Source organism: Staurois parvus, unplaced genomic scaffold (genome assembly GCF_062004578.1).
Source record: "Staurois parvus isolate SC_StPar_1 unplaced genomic scaffold, SC_StPar_1.0 ptg000425l, whole genome shotgun sequence".
Classification (NCBI taxonomy): Eukaryota; Metazoa; Chordata; class Amphibia; order Anura; family Ranidae; genus Staurois; species Staurois parvus.
Window position 1 is genome coordinate 3289253 of NW_028318221.1, and position 22235 is coordinate 3311487.

At 40.6% G+C, this 22235-nt stretch overlaps 1 protein-coding gene across 6 annotated transcripts in view; it reads left to right on the top strand.

Annotated features, from left to right (window-relative positions):
* GNG7 (G protein subunit gamma 7) overlaps positions 1–22235 on the top strand; it is a 174342-nt gene that overhangs the window by 116028 nt on the left and 36079 nt on the right. For 4 of the 6 annotated variants that reach the window (XM_089687438.1, XM_089687436.1, XM_089687435.1 and 1 more), the window contains exon 2: positions 3285–3332. The exons of the other annotated variants lie outside the window; for them this stretch is intronic. The gene's annotated coding sequence lies outside the window, so the exon portion shown is untranslated. The remainder of the gene's footprint in view (positions 1–3284; positions 3333–22235) is intronic. 6 annotated transcript variants of the gene reach the window in all.

Consider the following 22235-nt stretch of genomic DNA (forward strand, 5'->3'; position numbering starts at 1 on the left):
GGCCAAACAAATACAAATCCTTTGGCAGGTAAAATGGCACCAATAATTCTCTTAAAATGGTTGTAAAGGCTGAAGGTTTTTTTTACCTTCGTGCATTTTATGCACGAAGGTAAAAAAGCTTCTGTGTGCAGTAGTGCTCCCAGCACGAGAGCTCGAAGGGGGATCTGAGAAGAGGAGAATCCAGGCTGCTCTGTGCAAAACAACTGCACAAAGCAGGTAAGTATAGACATGTTTGTTATTTAAAAAAAAAAAATTAACCTTTAGAATCGCTTTAATCATACATCACAGGAGAATTCATTCTTAGGCTGTTGGGTTATGGTCCACTTTTAGGTGATTGAATACTGGTAAATACGTTGTATCAAAGCTTGACACCACCCAGCATCGTTGGGGGTATAATTCCTGCCACAGCTGCAAAGCAACGCAACTGTGGCATGTGTACACCCCTGGCCACTTCCTCTCTAGCTAAAGGGTGTAGCGGTTGAGGGGTGTTGAAACTGTGGCATTACCGCAGTGTTTTACTGCCCTCCCTCTAAGTGTCTCCAATCTCCACCACAACATTCACTTAGTCGCCAAACTGATGTAGTTAGAATCTGTGTTCATGATTGCCACCATACCAGACCAGTACAGCCAGCAACATTTTTCCTGCTCAACACCACACCAGACCAGTGTAGGCTAGCAACCATGTTCCTGATCGCTGCCACACCAGTGCAGTGTCGCCTCTGCCTGCCTCCTGTTCTGACCCTGGCCTGTTGACCTTGTTTCTGTCTGCTGCCAGAACCAATTATTTACCTGTTTGCTGACCATGTTTCTGCCTGCGCCTGAACTGACCTTTATGCATGTCTGACTGACTATTTGCCTACATTTTCCAAAAACTTGTTGCAAAAAACATTTTCAAAAGACTCACCGTCTTTCAGAAAATACCTTGGGGTATTTGCTTTCTAGAATGCGATCATTTTGTGGGTGTTTATCCTGTACTGGCACTTCAGGGACTCAAGAAATATGAAAGGTAGTCAGGAAATCAGATATGTAATTTATGCGCCTTAAAAATCCAAAGATACTCCTTGGATTTTGGGCCCCTCTATGCATTTAGGCTGTGAAAAATAGTCTCAAACATGTGGTATCCCTATACTTGGAAGGCTCAGCACAATGTTTTTTGGGGAGTATTTGTAAGTATGCCTGTGCTGTGTGAGAAAATTAACTTTGTGAAGTAGAAGCCATTATAGATGTATGCCCTGAAAGGTGGGATTCCTTTTCCTGTGAAGGCCCACTCTACTAGAAGTGTTGGTTGGCTTGATGGATGTTGGCCTTGGACAGAAAGTCCTGCAAGTGGCTGTGTAAGGGTCTTATTAGTGTTTCGTCCTCTTATGTTAAGATTTTTTTCTGTTGGGCCTTTTGGCCATTTGCTGTTTCCCATTCCTAAATGGGATTGCTTTTGAGTGTCCCAGCAATTTAAAAATGAACTCTTTTGTATTCTGTGATGGACAATTAAGACATTTTTTTGAGTTGCCTCTAAAATTCCTTTCTTGAAAATCTTCACCAGACACCGTTCCCCTCATCTGGTTTCACTCTGATATTGCAGTCACTGACATCAATGCTGGGGGTTATTTCTGCTGCCACTAATATATGTGCTGGGAATCATAATTTTGCTTACTAACACCAATGTTAGAGGTTATTGTCGTGTCCACTGACACCATTGCTAGGGGTTAATTGACACTAATGCTCGGGATTACTTTTGTGGTCACTGGCACCAGTGCTGGGGTTTTGTATTGCATCCACACACACCAGTGCTGGGAGTTATTATTGGGTCCTCTGACTCCAATGTTGGGGAGGTTATTGCCAATACTTACACAAGTGATAGCTCCAACTTCCTCTTTGGCGTTCTTTGCAGCACATTGCCAAAAATACTTGATGTTTGCTAAAAAAGAGGCTACAGGAAGTGTGGCCTCTGTAATTTTCAAGTTGACCACCATTAATGTATGGGATGTATAGAACTCTCAGCCAGTCTGAGTGGGACACAAGCTGCAATCCAGAATCTTTATACACTACAATCTAGAAGCTTGATGTGTCTTCATACTAAATGGGTTTTTCCCTAAGCGTCTTCCAGGATGAGAGATACTGGCTTCACCCTCTGCAGGAAACACAATACTGAGACAAATTAAAAACCCCTTTCTCCCCCTCGTCCTCAGTAATTGGGTAACATAGACTATCACCAGTGTACACAAGGGGAGAAACTAACAAAAACATCAATCCACCACCATCACAATTTTAGAAATAAACACTGAATGGGGGAAAAAAAAAGACGCCGTCCTGGAAGACTCCTGGAAAGACTGTTACCGGGAAGTAACTGTGGTTTTCCCTAAGCGTCTTCCGGGATGGCTACCTGAGATGATAAACAAGAAATACTCCTACCTTAAGGCTGCTTTCACACTGATTTGACGCAAAAATGCTGAAAAGATGACTAGCGTTTTTGGAGCGTTTTTCAAGCAGAACATCCTGGACATGTGGCTTACTTTTTTAGCTCAATTTGGGCAGATTTGCACATTTGAATTCACTAAAAAACACTACTAAAATACTGCATTAGTTATTTTATTAAGTCATGCAGTATTTTAGTAGTGAAAACCATGCGTTAATGTTTCAGCTGTCAGCGGGGTTTCCCACTGACAGCTGAATGTAAAACAAATGCCGCAATTAAAAAATAATTTAAAAAATGGCGTGGGGTCCCCCCTTCCATCCATACCATGCCTTTCGGGTCTGGTATGGTTTTGGGGGAAAACCCCCAAAAAATGGCATGTGGTCCCCCCCCAAAATCCATACCAGACCCCACCCAGTGTTTATTTTTCACTTTGTAATGGTGGTCGATTGATGGTTTTTGTTGGTTTCTCCCCTTGTGTACACTGATGATTTTCTACGTTACCTAATTACTGAGGATGAAGGGGGGGGAGGTGCTTTTCAACTTGTCTCAGTATTGTTTTTCTTGTAGAGGGCGGAGCCAGTATCTCTCAAGTAGCCACCCTGGAAGACTTCTAGAAAGACAGTTACTGGTAAGTAACTGTTTGTTTTTTTTTGTTTTGTTTTTTATACCTTCTAAAATAAAGGGAAGTCATGGGATGTACAGGCAAAGTTTGGTCATAACTGACAATATATTAATGATTTTGAAGAAAACGCATTGATTTATTTTTTTTCTGTGTTTTTTTTTTTCCCTCTAATAGGTATTTGGATTTACTGTACAAACAAGTGAGAAATTTTATTTACCACTGGTAGTGACTGGCTCTTTTACTTTTCAGCATTGGCGTGTATTACCAATATTGGCTGTAGCAGGACGAAAACGTCAGGTAACTTGCTTCTATGTAAAGTTTTTTTTCTTCTAAATATCCTACCATCCATCTTATGGGGAGAATGGGGGAGTGTTCGAAACACACTCCAATTGATTATACAAATATATCTCGTATATGGGAGAATTAAGCACTTTTTGAATTTGAGATTACATGGTTTTTGTGGTTGGAAGAAGGCAGATTTAAAAACAATTACACATTTCTATTCAGGAAATCGATTAAAAACATTTGAGCAATTACAGGTAGAGGTTAAATTTTCATAAGAATGTTTGCGGTTTTGTTTGTTTTGTTTTTTTATGTATGGGTCAGTGATTGCTGAAATAGGGATAATAGATACAGTGATTAATTTGAATAAGAATATAGGTCTGATCTTATCCTTGTATGCCCATTAATTAAATAGAATAATTAAAAATTAAAAGGGAAGTCCTCATGATTGCTGGAATTGGCAGACTCTTCCTATGCCAATTATATTCAAAAGGCAAACTGCAACAAGTAGAATGTATTTACATCTAAGTGGATGGAGAAGGAAACTGTATATCATGGAAGGTTTTTTGATTGCTGAGAAATTGTGTAAGGGTCTAGAATATAGTATACATTGTTGCATGCATGGAAGCCACCTAGGTGCATAATATAGATCAGACATATATTGGATGGGTGGAGTGTCCTTATGCTTGTTATGATAGGAGAACTTGGGTACTCTAGAGCAGTGGTGGGCAACCTTTTTTTTCAACTGAGCCAAATCTCGCCAAAACCACGATTGAAATTTATTTTGAGAGCCACATTTTTAAAACTGAAAATACATCCCCCATATAGTAATTCATCCCCCATATAGTAATTCATCCCCCATATAGTAATTCATCCCCCCTATAGTAATTCATCCCCCATAGTAATTCATCCCCCATATAGTAATTCATCCCCCATATAGTAATTCATTCCCCATATTGTGACAATTCACTTACCTTTGCTCCGCGCGTTCCTCTCGCAGTGTTCCCGCGCCGTTCCGGTCTTCAGGGTCGACTGTGAGAGGAGAGGAGTTCGTCACGCTGCCCCGCCTACATCCTGACAGCCAATGTTTGCACGCTCCGCGGGCCGGATTAAAAGGTCCGCCGGGCTGCAGTTTGCTCATTGCGGGGCTAGCTGCAGAGTCCTGACTTTTGGGGCGGCCACCCGAGAGGAGGGAGGGGAGCGGGTGCACGGCACACAGAAGAGCCGCATTAAAGTGTGTGAAGAGCCGCATGTGGCTCGCGAGCCGCGGCTTGCCGACCACTGTACTAGGGCAGTGGTGGGCAACCTTTTTTTTTCAACTGAGCCAAATCTCGCCAAAACCACGATTGAAGTTTATTTTGAGAGCCACATTTTTAAAACTGAAAATTCATCCCCCATATAGTAATTCATCCCCCATATAGTAATTCATCCCCCCTATAGTAATTCATCCCCCCTATAGTAATTCATCCCCCATATAGTAATTCATCCCCCCTATAGTAATTCATCCCCCCTATAGTAATTCATCCCCCCTATAGTAATTCATCCCCCATATAGTAATTCATCCCCCATAGTAATTCATCCCCCATATAGTAATTCATCCCCCCTATAGTAATTCATCCCCCCTATAGTAATTTATTCCCCAAGTGTGTGAAGAGCCGCATGTGGCTCGCGAGCTGCGGCTTGCCGACCACTGCTCTAGAGGCTTCTGATCATCATTATTTTGCAAGTACTCTGTTATATATTGGTGGATTCAATAGATAACTCTCTGGAAAGAAGCAGCTTGCTGCAGAAACTCCTGTTTCCACACAAATTTTAATAATTATATTAAATTATTAGTGATCCTTATTTACAACTTGGTGCAGTCCAAGTGACCAGAAGGAGTACTAAGGAGTTAAGAGAAGTAGGCAGTGACAACAGTCCTTTTGAGGTGGACAGAAGACCTGTGAGAACCTAGAAGCTGTGCTGTGACTCGAGCGTTTGGTAGTAACTTAGGAGTCTGATCCAAAAATTTTAAAAAGTTTTGAACCCCAGAACTGTAATCTGGAGATAGGCTAAACAGAAGACTGTGCCATGGATCAAGACACCTGTACACGCCAGGAGAATTTTCAAGACTGAGCCTCAAATATGGTGAGTAAGCAATATTTCTGTGTAAATATTGATAAAATAGTCGATAAAGTTAACAGATGGGTGTTAAAATATATTAAGCGTAATGGCAGTCCTTTATGAATTTTCAGAAAATGTAAGCAGACATGGACCTTAATGAGGGAATATTTAGAGAAAAATGTTTGATAGCAAAATTTCAGAGAGTAAGAGAAAAGGTTGTATTGTGCAGGGCTTATCTTTAAAGTGTTACTAAACCAACAACAGTAAAATCAGTCTGTATATGCAGTAAAGCATGCTTGTGATACTCACTGTGGAACCTAAGGGGTTAATCCTCTGCATTGTGTAAAAAGTCTGTTTGGTCCTTTTTTCTCTGCTCCTCCTCTTGCTGAAATAACCACCTGATGCAGACTGAATCTGTAGTCACATACATATGCTCAGTTTGGTATTTATTGCTAGAGAGGTTTTGTTTCTTGGGAGAGTGCATGTGATCAGCACAGGGCCAATCAGCACTGTTCAGACAAAGGGTCAGGGGGTTTTGCATCCTCCTAGAGCAGTAAGAAAACTCCTACAAGCTTTAACCAGTGCTCTGCTGAAGTCACAAGACTGCTCTAACTTCTGATGAGAAAAGGTATTTAACAGTTTATATTTACTAAAATAAATGCATTTCTATGTTCTGTGTACTGTGGGAGACAAGGTATAGTGAATGCAGGGTTCTGAGTTTAGTAACACTTTTTAAATTTGGAAGATTATGTAAGTGGTAAGGACAATTAAATTGATAAGGCAACAAGACCTGTGAAATATTACAAAGCCAGTCAGAAACCAATAAAATGTCAATTTAAAATATCATGAAGTTATTTTTGGAGAAACTGAAATTAAGAATTATAGAATTACAGAGAAATTCACAGGATTTCAGATATGCTTCAAATCTAAAATTCAACAATCTGCAGGAAAATACAAACTCAAATTGCATCAATTAGGAAATATTCTCATATCAAATCTGAGAATTCATTACCAGCTGCACCCAGTCTATTTACCACAGTTTTATAACTAATAACAGAGGTGAAGTACAGCTTGTAATAAGTCCTGAAGCCAAAAGAACTGGATGCAATCCTTAAAGAAATGGGAATGGTTCCTCTCCATGATTTGAATATATTTTTAAAATGGTTTTGTTATTTGCAGCATGTTAGAGATATGTACAATTTACACCCATCTGATATAGAAATATTAAAGCAAAATTCTATAGGAAATGGTCTATGGATGAGAATTAAAAAGATATGTATTCAGTGCCTTAACACAACAGATATATTAAAACAATTGTGTGTGTTCTCTGATGTATCATCTGATGTTACTACATATGGGAAGTTCAGACAAATTCAAAATGAGTCTCCCAATGAATTGTTGCACACCATAGAAACTGTGATTGAACTCTTACCCTAGGTTCACACCTAAGCGTTTTCCACAGTGTTTTGCATTTTGCAGAAATGCAGCACAGTCCATTTTTAACATGATTTCCTATGGGACATGTTCGCATCTCCGTGTTTTCACTCAGTGCGGTTTTTTTTTTTTATAGGGTCGGACCTTTTTTTTTACGAAAACGGTTGCGTTTTTGGTTCTATAGACTTCAATGGAAATGCTACAGAAAAGCATGTAGGGTATTTTTGATGCTTTTTGCATTTTAAATCTGCCTAGCAACAAGAAAAATTAAAAAAATGAAGAAAAAAAACAGGCAGTAACGCAACATGCATAGGTGTGAACCTAGCCTTACACTATATGAATGATCTTTAGTCCTGCATTTGAGTGTGGAGGCTTGGTACTTCGGAGCATGATTTTAGGTACCTTGAATGAGGATATCGAGGAAAATATTTTAACGGTTACACCAAATCCTCATGATTTAAACTAAATATTGTTGAGGCAGACCATTTTATGGAGGAGATCAAATAAGAAGGCTATAAGAATTGATGTAACAATTGTTTAGGACAGATGCTTAACACAAGGATCAAAAGATACAAACATATCCAAATAACCAAGGGAGAAATACCAGGTCTAATATGTGTGATCCTAATGTGTCAAAGTTGAGCAAAAAAATAACCAATAATCCAAGACCTGGATAACATTTTCTCAGTTAACACAGGAGTATGACCATCTGGAAATTGAATATGATAAAATGAAGATAGAATAATTAAATTTTCTGGAGAGTTTGTGTCTTTTAGGTTATGTTGAAGACTGGTGAATCTGTACATCCAGAAATATTTATTTTGCAAGAGAATTCTACACATTTTGCCTGACATTGTCTGCTAGTGGAGGAAAATAAAAGGATGCCCTGGATAGCTAAACAAATGTGTAATTTGTGCTGGTACCACCATACAATGAATTACAAGGACCTTCAGAAAAATGGACTCCTTCAGTATTCATTAAGTTACTTGGTTACATAGTTAGTCTGGTTGAAAAAAGTCCATCTAGTTCAATGAAAAGGGAAAAAAAAATACAGTCCTATATACACAATTCTATACCCACAGTTAAAGGGAAAAAAACCGTAGCAAAGCATGGTCCGATTTGCTCCAGCAGGGGGGAAAAATTCCTTCCTGAACCCCAACTAGATATTCCCTGGATCAAATTTACCTATAAATGTTAGTATCCATTTTCACGTGTTAGACTACACATTGTAACTTTTTTCTTCATTTCTTTTCTACTTTTTTTTTTTTTCTAAACTATTTTGCTTTAATAGTTTCATTATGTTTTATATCTTCCATCTGTATCTTAAAACCAGAGAGAAATGTTTAAACCTTATAATCATCCTCCAATTACAGCCCCTGGCAACAATTATGGAATCACCACTCTTGGAAAATGTTCATTCAGTTTAATTGTGTAGAAAAAAAAACAATCACAGACATGCCTCAAAACTATTTTCATTTAACATTTCAACCTTCTGGCTTTAACCACATCCCGACCGCCCTATAACAGATATACTGCTACAGGGTGGCAGGGGTGTGCAAAATCACGTATACATATGTGATTTTGTATTTCCGGGTAGGGGGTGCGCACGGACCCTACCTGCACCGCCCATTCGCGGCTGTCAATCACCGGGTCCCACCCAGTGATTACCGAGCATCTCCGACAGGGAGGACGACTGCTTTGTTTACTAAGAGTCCTCCTCCCTGTACTCGGGCACACTGTTCTGGATGGCTTTGCAACTGTTTTTGAAGATCAAGCAGAGGAAAAAAATATGGAATCACTCAATCCTGAGGAAAATATTATGGAATCGCCATGTACTTTGCAGTTCTAAAATAAACATCTGCATCAGAATACATCTGCTAAATAGTCTGCAGTTAGAGTGCTTGCACACCTTGGTGAGCTGTTGCACCAAGTTGATTGACATAAATCATAACTCCAACACAAGAGATGTCAGTTGAAACAAAGGAGAGGATTTTAAAACTTCTTCAAGAAAGTAAATCATCACAAAAGATGTTGGTTGTTCCCAGTCAGCTGTGTCTAAAATGTGGACCAAGTACAAAGCAAATGGGAAGGTTGTAAAAGGGAAGCGTACCGGTAGACCAAGGAAGACATCAAAGAGACGACGAGGACTGGATGACAAGGTAATAATAATAGTGACAAATTAGGCTTGTTTGGCAGCATGAAGGGAGGAATTGTATGTTAAGAAAGCAGATTTATATCGGGTGAATGCTTGCTGGGATTTGTTTTTACACCACAATCGCTCCTGCGCATGACTATGTCGTTTAAGATTTCTGGTGACGTCAGTCTGCCAAGGTTGCAACGGTCGAGGCCTGATGCTTTGTGTTGTTAGAAGAGCAAGAGAGTCTAATGCGGATGAAAGCGAACTGTTGTAGAAGTGTAGGAGGGTGGTTTTTGGGAGCACAAGGACTGATATTAAATTGAGGGGATTGGGGCTATTCCCGGACAAAGGAGGATGCCTGGTGTGGGGGTGAAATACTGGAGGACCAAGGTTTGGGGAGATATCCCCAGAGGTTAGGAGAAGAAGGGTGAGGAATAACATGGGAGTGGGATGTACACGAGTGCACATGCCTTCCAGTCCTGGTGTTTGGGTCAGCAGGAGGTGATGAGAGCAGTAGTAGGGAGATGGTAGCAGTGAGGGTGAGATGTACAAGTTTTGGGGTGGAGCAGAGGGATAAAGAAGTGAGATTTTGGGAACGCTGGAAAGTAATATGAAAAGGAGGAGTAGAGGGAACATATTAAAAGGTACACAGAGTGGGACTCAGACATGTAAGAGATGTTTCCCAGGGTGTTTGCTTGCAGTCTGTCCAGCATGCAGTAGAGTTTCTTGCTGTTGTTGTGTCTTCCTGCTGCTTGAGTTATCCTGCTTATGTTCAACTGCTGTGTTTAACTGCGTCTTAGCACATCATCAACGCAGCACTCACGCAAACGCAGCACCCCATCAGTGACTGTGAATGCGAATTGAATGAACATTTTCCAAGAGTGGTGATTCCACACCTTTTGCCAGGGGTTGTATTTGTATATATGTGCCATGTAAGTTGAGATGCCACACAATGACCGTGCATAGCATAACCTCGAGTATTTATACATCCAATGCTCAGACAGGGTAAATTAGAAAATATTCTTATGGGAGGTTTTCTCTAAATTTATGAATGTGATGAATGAAGTTGACCACTTGAGTTAAAATTTGAATCTGTTTATAATATGCTGATGACTATATCCATGGATGTAAAGAACTTTTTACCTTACTGGTGAATATAAAGGCAGGAGCATCTACTGCTGTTTTGTTTGGAAAGATGATTTGATAACATTAATGCAAAGCTGACTCTAAACAAACCTATGATTCTGTTCAGTGGAATTATGTACTGATCCGAGTAAGGGAACGTGTTGTGGGCTTATAGCGAATGGCAAAAGCAAATTGTTGCTGACAGAAGTTTATTTTAGGATTGTGATGACAGTTACTGAAGCTTAGCAATTCAACTTTTAAATATGAACCCCTGAGCCTGGAGGATCCTGGACATATAGATTGGAGCTCCTAGAGTAGAGATGACTCTATTCAAACCCAAGACCAGACTGACATCAGTTTGTCTTTACATAATACTCAAACTTTATATGGAATGAGGAGAACTACAAGCTATGAAATGAGGCCTAACATATGGGCCACTGATAGTTACCAAATGGTTTTCTTGTCATAAAGCCATATTATCTATTAACGGTTTCATGGGAGTGTTTTAGAGGCTGGTGAAGAGAGATGTAACCAGTTTCAGAATAAGTACATATTTTATATGTCATTGTGAAGCATTTATCAAATCAAAGTGAAATGTAACCCTTCTAGTTAATGTGTTTTGTGGATCAATTCTGGTTAGAACTAATCCAAGTGAGGGTTATGTAGGTTTTGTATGTGTAATCTATCTCCAGTCAAAAGTTTTTTTTGAAATTTACACAGTTTACTATCTCCATGTACTCTGAAAACAAAGCATAGAACAAACAATTGGCCATAAAAGAGAAACCATGAAATTGTTTTCATTAACAAAATGTAATCTCACTTTTTGGCTCATCAAAGTAGCCACCTTTTTGCAGATTTTGTGGAATTCTTTATACAACAGAAATCAAATATCGCTTGGAACATTCTTCCCAACACTGTTGCAGGAGTTCCCACAAATATGGTGCAACTGTAGGTTGCATTCACCCTTCTGTCTAGTTCATCCCAAACTAGCTCGATGGGGTTTACGTCTGGAGACTACTGGCCATTCCATGATTTGAAGCCTAACGTGTTTTTGTTTTTTTCCCTCAAGGTTGTTTTGACACAGCCTGGAGGTAAATTTTGGGTCATTATCTTGTTCTAGGACGGGTCTTGAATTAAAATTTATGGAGGTCCTGTCAGCAGAATTTCCTTCCAGCAGAGGTCCGAATCTCGTTAACGATATAACACATCACAGTCCCCCAGTACATTATGATCTTTCGCATTCACACTGTAGTCCCCTCTACATCACAGTCCCCTCTTTAAAGAAGTTAGTGTCCTCTTTTCCCTTCACATCACTGCCCCCCTTTACATCACAGCGCCCCTTAATACAACACAATTATATACAAAAATGCAGCGCAATACTATATTCTCAAATAAATTAATATATACCGGATTATATATATGATAAATAAATTAACATAAATCTGTGCTCCAAACGTATCACCATATATTAAAATCAATGATGCACCTTTCTCATATTACTGCCCATATTAACCATGCGTTATATGAACCATATCCACTGTGCGTTTAATATCTACTATCAGTGTCTCAATATAAATTAATAATCCTTGGTGAACCTTCCCTTTTTAAGACTCAGTGCTACTGTGCAATCTCTGCACTGCGTATATTCATCCAGTGATTTCATGTGACCCCCAGTGCTTGATCTACCTCCGACACACTTATGCGCTCACCTTGTGGATTGACCCGAATCGTCAGGTCAAACTGCGCTTTTCCCTTTAACCCGGGCGGGTATGCTGGTGTATCAGTCTCCAACTCCTCCTGCACCTCCAAACTCCAAAACTCACCACTTGGGAATTGACCCAAATCGTCAGGTCAAAAGCGCGCCTTTCCCTTTAACCCAGGCGGGTATGCTGGTGTATCAGTCTCCAACTCCTCCTGCACCTCCAAACTCCAAAATGCACCACAGACAAATGGAAAAAATGCTCCAAATGGTGAAATATATCAAACAAGTATAAACTTTATTAAAACACTTAAAATCTTCCACTCACATTTATTTGTGTCCGCCTGGAACAGTACAGGATCAAGGACTCTTTGTATATTTATTTTTGTGAATGAAACTGCATAGATCCCTTATCCAAGATGGCGGGACGTACACTTCCGGTTATGGCTTGAAATCATCAGCGTACCCTAGGTGTTACGTCATGACATGTGACTTCATCAGGAGTAGCCGATTGGACGACAAGCTTTGCTTTTATTCCCATTCACTAATTGTACTGTGTTTCACTTGTCTCAGCGCCATTTTGTTGGAGACCATCACATGGTCTCGGGCTCCATTTTCTTGTAGTCCTGTGCTATTATATTTGCCACTGCTCATCCTAACAGATACAGGGGGATCCTGTTTACACACCCACCCTTTCAAACTGCCTAAAACTGACCAGCTGGATGCATATTCTAAATTATACATATACGGCTAATCACAATCTCTTATAAAATGACTGTATATTAATATACATCCTGCTCTCTATTGCCACCTAATGGATAAATATATAATGGACTGTGAGGAACCTTATAAATTCCTATTTAAGTATGCTGATGTATCATAAACCACCCATCTCATATGATCTGGAATAATGTAGGGATATAATCAATACGAGAAACCGTTCATATTATATAAATATTATGGATCCATACCCTACCAACTCCTACCTTTTTACCATCTATATGACATATAATTCTTCCCAAATATCTATAACCTATGCTTGCACTCTTTATCCCAGTTATAAATGTCACTACAATGTACAGGAGGTATATGAGAAATATATATCTTTTATTACTCCAATTGATGACCCCAATAACTGCATATCCATAAACCGTCAGCCTATCGCTATGTCCTGTATATCCTAATCCTACCTATATTGTGTGTTGAGTACTACATATAAGCCGCTTCATGCATATTACTCAATTATATCTTCAAAAATCCCCTATGAAGCAATTGAGATTGAAATCCATGTTTAACCCTTGCGGCACCGTTGTTTGAAGTTGGAAAATCCATTTTGATTCTTTTTGACTTCATGTTCTGATTTTGTTACTGCCTCTCCAATCGGGCCCCTTAACACAACACAGAGCCCTTTAGCACAAGACAGTGCCCTTTAGCACAACACAGCGCCCCTAAAATACGCAGCATTCTTTAACACAACACAGTGCCCCTAACACAAAACAGAGCCCCTTTTAATGCAAGCCTTCCCTGGTACCTTAGGCAGGGCAGAGACACTAATCCTTCTGGGGTGTCCTCTCCTGGACCTCTGGCCCACCATCCGTGTCGTCCTCATGGTGGGCTAGGTGTGGGGAGCGGGAGCTGCCTAGGTTGTTGTGTTGGCAGGTGGGAAAATGCCTGGCTTGCTGTTGTGAGGGGGCTCCCGCTTTCTGTCTTGAGCTGCAGACAACGGAGGTCTTTGCATGTTGATTGGCTGGGTGGTCGCAGGCTCCTGCCCCTCAGTCCTGATCTGCAGCTCCTCACGCCCGCCCACCGAGGGGCAGTCCCGTCCAGACAGTGGTTGTGCCACTGCTGTTGGGTGTCATCTTCTGGGCCTCCTGCCTGGCTGCAGGTGTCGTCCGCAGGGTGTAGGGGGCTGCGGTTTGGGACTGGAGGGTGGGAGCTGGCGATTGCCCGGCTTGATGGTGTGTGGGGACTTTAGCTGTCTGCGGCTCGAGGCAGAGGGTGGGAGTCTTCATGTTGGCAGGCCAGGCGGTTGCCCACTTATTGACATGGTGACTTGGGCAGCTCCCGCCCCTTTGTACCAATCTGCAGCTCCTCCTGCTGTGGGGATGGTGTCGGTGGCTGGGCAGGGGGCCCAAGGGAGGCCACCCGGCGTGGCATGGCTGCGGTCCGGACGGGACTGTCCCGCAGTCCGCCATTTAGTGACCACTGCTCTAGGATGAACCCCTGACCAACTAGGTGTATTCTAAAGGACATTGCATGGTGCTGCAAAATGCTGTGGTTGTAGTTTTGGTCCAGTTGGCCACTTACTCTGTGCAAGTTGCCAACTCTGTGTTCAGCAAAAGAGTCCCAGACAATCGCACTTGCTCATCCATGTTTGACAGTTAATGTCACACACGAAGGAACCACCCTTTCACCTACTTAATGGTGTACAATAACCCTGCATGATGAACTGATCTCAAATTTTTAATTCGTCAGTCCATAAGGCCTTCTTCAAGTCTTCAATAATCCAATTTTGGTGCTTCATGGCCCAGGCAAGCCTTTTTTTTTTCTTATTTTGCCATCTTACCAGTGGACTTCCTACAGCCACTTGACCTGTCAAATTTGAAGCTTGAAGTCTCGTCTTCCCAGTTGAAATTGAGACTTGCTACGATTCGTGCTAAGTTGTGCTTGAAACTGTTGTCCTGTGAGCCGCCTATCACACAAGCTGTTGACTCTCACAAACTTGTATTTTGCTTCTGTTGCAGTTGTGGGTCTGCCAGATGACCTCCTGCCAGAGTTTCCTCCACTTTCTAAGTGCCTTTTGATGGTTTAGGAAACTACTTACTGACATCTTGGCTTTATTTGCATGTCCTCTAAAGGAAAGACCTACCCTTTTAAAGGGTTATAATGGTCTTTCTGTTTTTCCTTCAATTGCCTTTTTCTCGCCAGTAGTAAAATACTACTACAGTCAAAATCTAACTAAAGCTAAGACTACAGACATTTAAAGTGAAACCGACAATTCTAAAGCTAAAAACATTCTGGCCCTGTAAGTCTCCTAGGCTGATGTAGTTTAGGTACCTTTCTACTATTTTCATAAATCGCTAAAGTAATTGGGCTTTGTAATATTTGATTGCTGTACCCTTTGGAAGAAATGTTTCTTTTTGGCAAACTTAACTTTTCTTTTACCAACTGCATTGTTCTAAAAGCCTTAATGTAGTCAAAATAAAAAAATAAAATTCAGCACAAGGGATATGACTTACTATTAATGTGAAGTCTCCTTTGGGGTGCTTGAAATTTTCCCCCATCAATCCCCTCTACCCTCATCGCCATAATCTTCTGGTGTAGTGGGGGTTACTAGATCAAAACTTTCAAGGGGAAAAAAATCAATATTACTCTATGGAGATGGTTCACTTCTCCACTCCAAGTGCCTGAAGCAGAACACCTGAAGCTCAAAAAAATTTTGGAGCTACTTTTGTAGCTCAAATCGGGCAGATTTGCTTGTTTTTTTAGGTGCGTTTTTTTATTCTCGTAGAATGGAATAGAAACACGCATTTTAACGTTCAAATGAAAATGTTAACAAAAACGGTAATATATGAATAAATAAATGTAAAATAAATACACCTATAAATAAAAAATAATTAACCCCTAACCTTAAAAAGGAAAAAATTCAATAAATTATCATTATTATTATTAATAATAATAATCATTACATTTTTAGGTTTTAGAGGGTTAAGGTTATAGATTAATATTTTATTTTAAGTATTTATGATTTTTATTTGTGTATTTATTTTACGTTTATTTATTCATTTAATATTATTGTTTTTTGTTGGGTTTAAGTGTTTTTGTTTTTTTATTAATAGAATAAAAATAATTGGTTTAATATTTTTACAGTTTTGATGACAATTTGTATTGTATATTTGTTACATTTATTCATTTATATTTATAATTATGCTTCTCACCCTATCAAAAAATAATAAAATAATAATAAAATAATGCTAATTAAAAAAAGATACAAGCTTATGGAAAAGCTGAAGCAGAAAAACTAGCAACAAATGACGCAACAAACGCTGAGAAAGAGTGCCAAACTATGCCCGCCCTTTCCGCTCACTGCCACCATTCATTGCTAACTGTTTCACAGCTCCCTGTCTCTTCCTCTTCTTTGTGTGCCCTCATTTCAAGCCACTTGCGAGCTTGATCCCGAGCTTCACTGGCTGCATCCATAGACACAGACATTGCAGCTCGGCCTCTTCCCCTGCTCCCTTGTCACAGGATTTGACTGATGGCAGTGGGAACCATTGTCTCCCAGTGCCTCAGCAAAGTCTGTGAGACCTAACAGTTAGAGGAGAGAGCAGCTACAGACGGGCACAGCGCTGGACAAAGGGAGGACTCATGTAAGTATGGTGGGGGAAGGGGGCAGTACTACATCCCAAACATTTTTTACCTTACCCCTTGGCACTGGCGCCTCTTCGCCCTTTAAGGGGTTTGTGACTCCTGAAGGCGGGGCAGGGTTTAGGGTCATGTAACCGCGGTCACATGATAGGATAGCTCCCAACCACAAGTAGCAATTGGGACCTTTTCTGTGAGGCGCTGGTGAATGCGCCAGAGTGCAGAGGGTGCATGCTCTCTGCACATCCTTTTACATTGGGTACACTAACATTTTGCATGTGCTCTGTGTCAAGGAGTTAATGCAAGGAATGCATTGGGTTAAAAAATGTTTAGACTTTAGAACCACTTTTAAACTGCAACATACTAGACATCACAATTGTTAAAAACATAAAACAGTAAAATCGTTATGTTCAATAGTTTGCATATACTTATTTCTTTAATGTCTTATATCAGCCCTCAAAATTTCCACTCGCCCGCTCGCATTTGGCAAGTGTAAATAACGTGAGGGCGAGCAGTGTCGGGACTAGGGGTGGGTGGGAAGGGCAGTGTGTAGGAGCAGCTACAGGTACCGATCAGTATGGCTTCAAGTAAAGCAGCTGAAAGCCATGGGAGGGAGAGGAGGAGAACCTGCTTCCAGCTGCTTCATTGGAAGCCATCCAGGGAGATCGGTCCTTGTAACTGCCCCCACCAGTGCACCAATTATCTCTGATCGTTTAGTTTCTTTCCGGGCCCCCCTGTGTGCTCCTCAGTGCCCAGCTCCTCCCCCAATCATCTGCATCAATAAGAGAGGAGAGAGGCTGGATCTTCTTTACCTCCCTCTGTACCCACCCACACTCCTGTCTGTGCCGTGCCGCTTCTCAAAAGAGGATGTGTGGGTGGGAAATTGTATGCAGAGCAGTTGGCGGCTCTGTGATGCTTCTGACTGAGCATGTGAGCTGGGAAGTACCCATGTGAGTCCCACCTTTCCCTCCCTCCTTTTCTTCCTTCCCTCCCTCCTTTTCTTCCTTCCCTCCCTCCTTTTCTTCCTTCCCTCCCTCCTTTTCTTCCTTCCCTCCCTCCTTTTCTTCCTTTCCTTCCTTCCTTCCTTTCCAGCCTTCCCTCCTTCCTTCTCTCCCTCCTTTTCTTCCTTTCCTTCCTTCCTTTCCTTCCTTCCCTCCTTTCCTTTCCTTCCTTCCCTCCTTTCCTTTCCTTCCTTCCCTCCTTTCCTTTCCTTTCTTCCTTCCCTCCTTTCCTTTCCTTTCTTCCTTCCCTCCTTTCCTTTCCTTTCTTCCTTGCCTCCCTCCTTTCCTTTCTTCCTTGCCTCCCTCCTTTCCTTTCTTCCTTGCCTCCCTCCTTTCCTTTCGTCCTTCCCTCCTTTCCTTTCTTCCTTCCTTCCCTCCCTCCTTTCCTTTCCTTTCCTTCCCTCCCTCCTTTCCTTTCCTTTCCTTTCCTTCCCTCCCTCCCTCCTTTCCTTCCCTGCCCTCCCTCCTTTCCTTTCTTTCTTCCTTCCTTCCCTCCCTCCTTTCCTTTTCTTCCCTCCCCTCCTTTCCTTCTTCTTTTTCCCTCTGCCTCCTTTATTCTGCATAAAACATTTTTGACAGTGCCATTTTCATGAGATAATTTACAAGGGCGTGTTTAGGGGCGGAATTAGGGGTTGGGGCAACTGGTGGCGAGTAACTTGTAAGTCCTAGCTGGTAGCTTTAGGACTTGAAATTTGGAGCCCTGTATATTGCCCCCCTTTTCAGCATTAATGATGGCTTGCAATTTTTGGGATAGTTGAAATTCACTGCAGGACAAATTGCCCCTGCAAATGCTGCTTTAATCTCATGCCTTTTGATCCATTTTTCACCTTCAGCCTGTTGTATTGCATAATGCTATATGGACACCTTGTGAAACCGTAGGGGTCAGACTGAAAATACAGGTTGTTATTACAATGACTTTGTGGCTATATATCAATTTCAGTGACTTCAGTTCAGATTATTAATACTTCATTTAGGTAACATAAAAAGCTGCCCATACTTGTTACAGTTTGATATCCTAATCTATCAAGGTCTACTAATATGTAAACCTCTTCAAATCAGTTAGGGAAAATGGTTTTAATGTAGAGATTGTCATGCATGTTAGGCATTTAAGCTACACATGTTGAATTCTAATTGTTTAATATCCTGTATAGGAAGAGGGCCTACCTAAACAATCTAGTCGAATTTTTTTATCCAACCAGGTAGAATGCTACACTACATAATTGTGTGTCAGTAACCAATGCAACCTCATGCCAATTTAATCTAAATTTAGTAGACTGAATATACAAATGTATAAAGTGTGTGGTTAATTCGTTCTGATTTTACTGCAATTGTGAAGATCAGGCTTTGAAATTCTAAGCATCAATGCAAGTCTAATGTAATTTAATGCCACCATTCCAAATTATCTATTAAAATAACTGGCACAGATTTTCTAGTAAATATAATAGAGCATTCTATTTATTAGAAATTATAGAGTGTGCACAATGCTTTTTTTGGCACTGTGTTCATGTCAGCTGAAACATTCCGCATTAGAGTTTAGTACAGAGCAGCATTCCTTTGTGATGAAACCTATTTACTGTGTTTGTTGCACGTGTGTAACTGGCAGCAGCTCCCTTCCAAGCACACCTAAATCATATAGTCTCAGATTTTTCTACAGTTCTCTCTACTGTACTTTCATGTATTTGTAAATCTCATTCCTTTTTATACAGAGAAATGTAAGCCTACATTAATTGTGTACTTGCTTTTAAATTAACAAAAAGTCCCTCACAGCTTTATCTGGCTTCAGTAGTGCAGGTCATGTGATTGGTGTAGCTCCCACATTGGTGTATGGACCTGCTGCTGGGTGTGCCAAGTGTAGGGGCATGTACATCATGACAAGAAATGATGTTGCTGCCGAGCTGCTGCATTTCCATAGCAATTAAACAATCAGACCTGGTTGCATAGTGTCACTTCCTCTTTTCTCCAACCAAGTACAATGTGGAGGCGTAGCTCTGACTGATTATGGAAGATACTTCAGCAGGATGATACAAGACATAAACTGACCACGCTAGCATTTGCAGTCATGCTAGCATGGTCAGTTTACTTGCAGAAGGAAGGGCACAGGCAGGATCAGTCAGGTAGGATAGAACATCGAAAAGGAGAAATGTTTAATATTGACATGATAAATTCACATTTAAACAACTTAAGCAGCCAGTGAAATGGGTTTTTTTTTTGTTGTGTGTGTTTTGTTTTTTTTTGTTTTTTTACACTTTAACCACTTGCCCTCCTGAAGATTTACCCCCCTTCCTGAGCAGACCATTTTTGTGTTATGGCGCTGCGTTATTTTAACTGACGATTACGCGGTCATGCAAGGCTACACCCAAATGAAATTTATGTCCTTTTTTTTTCCCCACGAATTAAGCTTTCTTTCGGTGGTATTTGATCGCCTGTGCGTTTTTTATTTTTTGAGCTATAAAAAAAAAGACTGACAATTTTGAGAAAAAAAACAATATTTTTGCTATTAAACATGTCCAGTAAAAAGAAATTTAAAAAATCCAATGTCGTCATAAATTTAGGCCAAAATGTATTCTGCTACATGTCTTTGCTAATAAAAAATCCCAATACGTGTAAATTAATTGGTTTACGTGAAAGTTAAAGCATTTACAAATGGCGGTATAGATACTGGAATTTTTTTTTTTAACTAGTAATGGCGGTGATCAGCGACTTATAGTGGGACCAGGACTGCAGCGGACATTCTGACACTGGGGGGAATTGACTTGGTGTCACGGACATCCCCACTGACACCAATACAGAAATACCAATACAAAAAAAAAAAAAAAGCACTGACACTGTACTAGTATATAAAATATGTGCAGCGCTAATCAATAAATGTAATGGAGCAAATCTTGATGAATGTCCCCAATATCAAAACCTCAAAAACTGAAAAAAAATGTCTCCTGAAGTAGATCCAACATTAATCACAATGCTCCCAATGCTGGCTCCCAGCCGCCTGACTGCTCCGCTGGCTTGACAGGTCTTAAATACGTAAGGGGCGGGGCCACCAGGTGACTAAACTTGTGTGACCCGGCCCCCATGTGACATCAACCGGGGCATGCTGGGTCAATGATGTCACACAGGGGCGGGCTCACATGCGTGATGACATCACACTTTACATATTTAAGAACTGTCAAGCCAGCGGAGCAGTCAGACGGCCAGGAGCCAGCGTCGAGAGTGGAGCATTCTCTTTTCTGGTCGTCGGTAGCGGACATCGTGATTGACATTGGATCTACTTCGGGGGACATTCTTTTATTTTCCTTCTTTTAATAAAGGACTTTCTTTCTTTCTTTTACATTCAGCTGTCAGTGGGGAACCCCGCTGACAGCTGAAACATTAACACATGGTTTTCGCTACTAAAATACTGCATGACTTGATAAAATAACTCATGCAGTATTTTAGTAGCCTTCTTTTTTTTTGTGGATTCAAACATGCAAATCTGCCCAATTTGAGCTACTAAAGTATGTCCAGGATGTTCCGCTTGAACAATGCCTCAAAAACGTTAGACACTTTTCAAGCAATTAAGGCGAATCAGTGTAAAAGCAACCTAAGGGAGAATTGATGTAAACAAAGCTGGAGCACTTTGAATCTTATGTATGGTGGAATGAAAAGCCATTGTCCCTTTTTTCTTTTTTTTTTTTTTTTTTTTTTTTTTTTCCTTACCACTTGACAACCTGCTGCAGTATATTGTGACAGGTGGGCTCATACAGGTACCTGTACATCTTCCGAGTCCATGCGCATGCTATTCACTGCCATTTGTTGAATCACAGGCCAATCAGTGGTTTATGGCCAGGACCTGTTGAATGACAGAAGAAAGGCCTGTGTTGGTAAACAACACAAAGCTCTCTACAGACAGCAACTACATGCCAGTTTTATTTCTACTGCAAAGCAGGGGGATAAAGAACTGGCACATTGCTTAGTAAAGTCACCACACGTTATACATAGTAAACGTTAACCCCTTCCCAGCCAGGGTCAGTGCAATGACCGTGTATATTATTAGCACTGATCACTGTATTAATGTCACTGGTGATGTTAGTGTCAGTCAGTTCCCTCAGTGTCAGATTGCCTGCCATGCTATCACTGTCCCAAAATAGGGTGCTGATCACCGCCATTGCTAGAATATAAAAAAATAAATACAAATTCCAGTATCTATAACATAGTTTGTAAACGCTATAACTTTTGCGCAGACCAATCAGTATACACTTATTAGGTGTTTGGGATTTTTTTTCTTTTTGGTTTTATGTAACTAAAGACCTGTAGCAGAATACATTTTGACCTAAATTTGTGAAGAAATTATTTTTTTTTTTATTCAATATATTTCATAGCGGTAAGTAAAAAATGTTCTAAAATGTATCTCTTCTTTTGTTAATGCTTACTAAAACAGTTTGGTAGAGTCCTTTTAGTGGCTACTCTATCCAGTATATACCTTCTAATCTACAGATATTTAGGTATTTTTACATCTAATAAAATAACACAAATACATAGAGGAGTAAGCTTGTACAAAGGTCAATTTGAATTGGCTTAGATTGTCGCAATTACAAACTTTACTTTACTTTAAGCTGCGTTGATGCCTTTTCATTTTTGGGGCACGCGTCTCCATTGATATAATTGGAAAAGCAGTGAAAACTTCAGTATACTTTGTGCTCAGATGCAATGACACATTTTAAAGTAGCATTTATTGCAGTTTCTCCTGGTTGCTCTGCAAAGTTCTACAAGTACCTGTTTAGCCTGCCAGGAAAATCTATTTCGTGCAGCTTCCTGTGACGGTGTGGCATTGATGCTGAACTGTTCCAAATTCGAAGCATAGTTGCCAACCTCATGTAGGCTGTGCCTGCTTGCACTTCAGTGAGATGAGAAAATGCTGCAAGGGTCGTGGCAATCACTGCCAGTATCCTAACAGTCACTTGCTTTCCCTTGTGCTGTGTGATTGCTGTGATTACTAATGCATTGTCACTGCTGATTCACAAGCCTGTAGCTTGTTGCTCTACACAACAAGGGTAACTAAAATGTACTATTCATTTTCC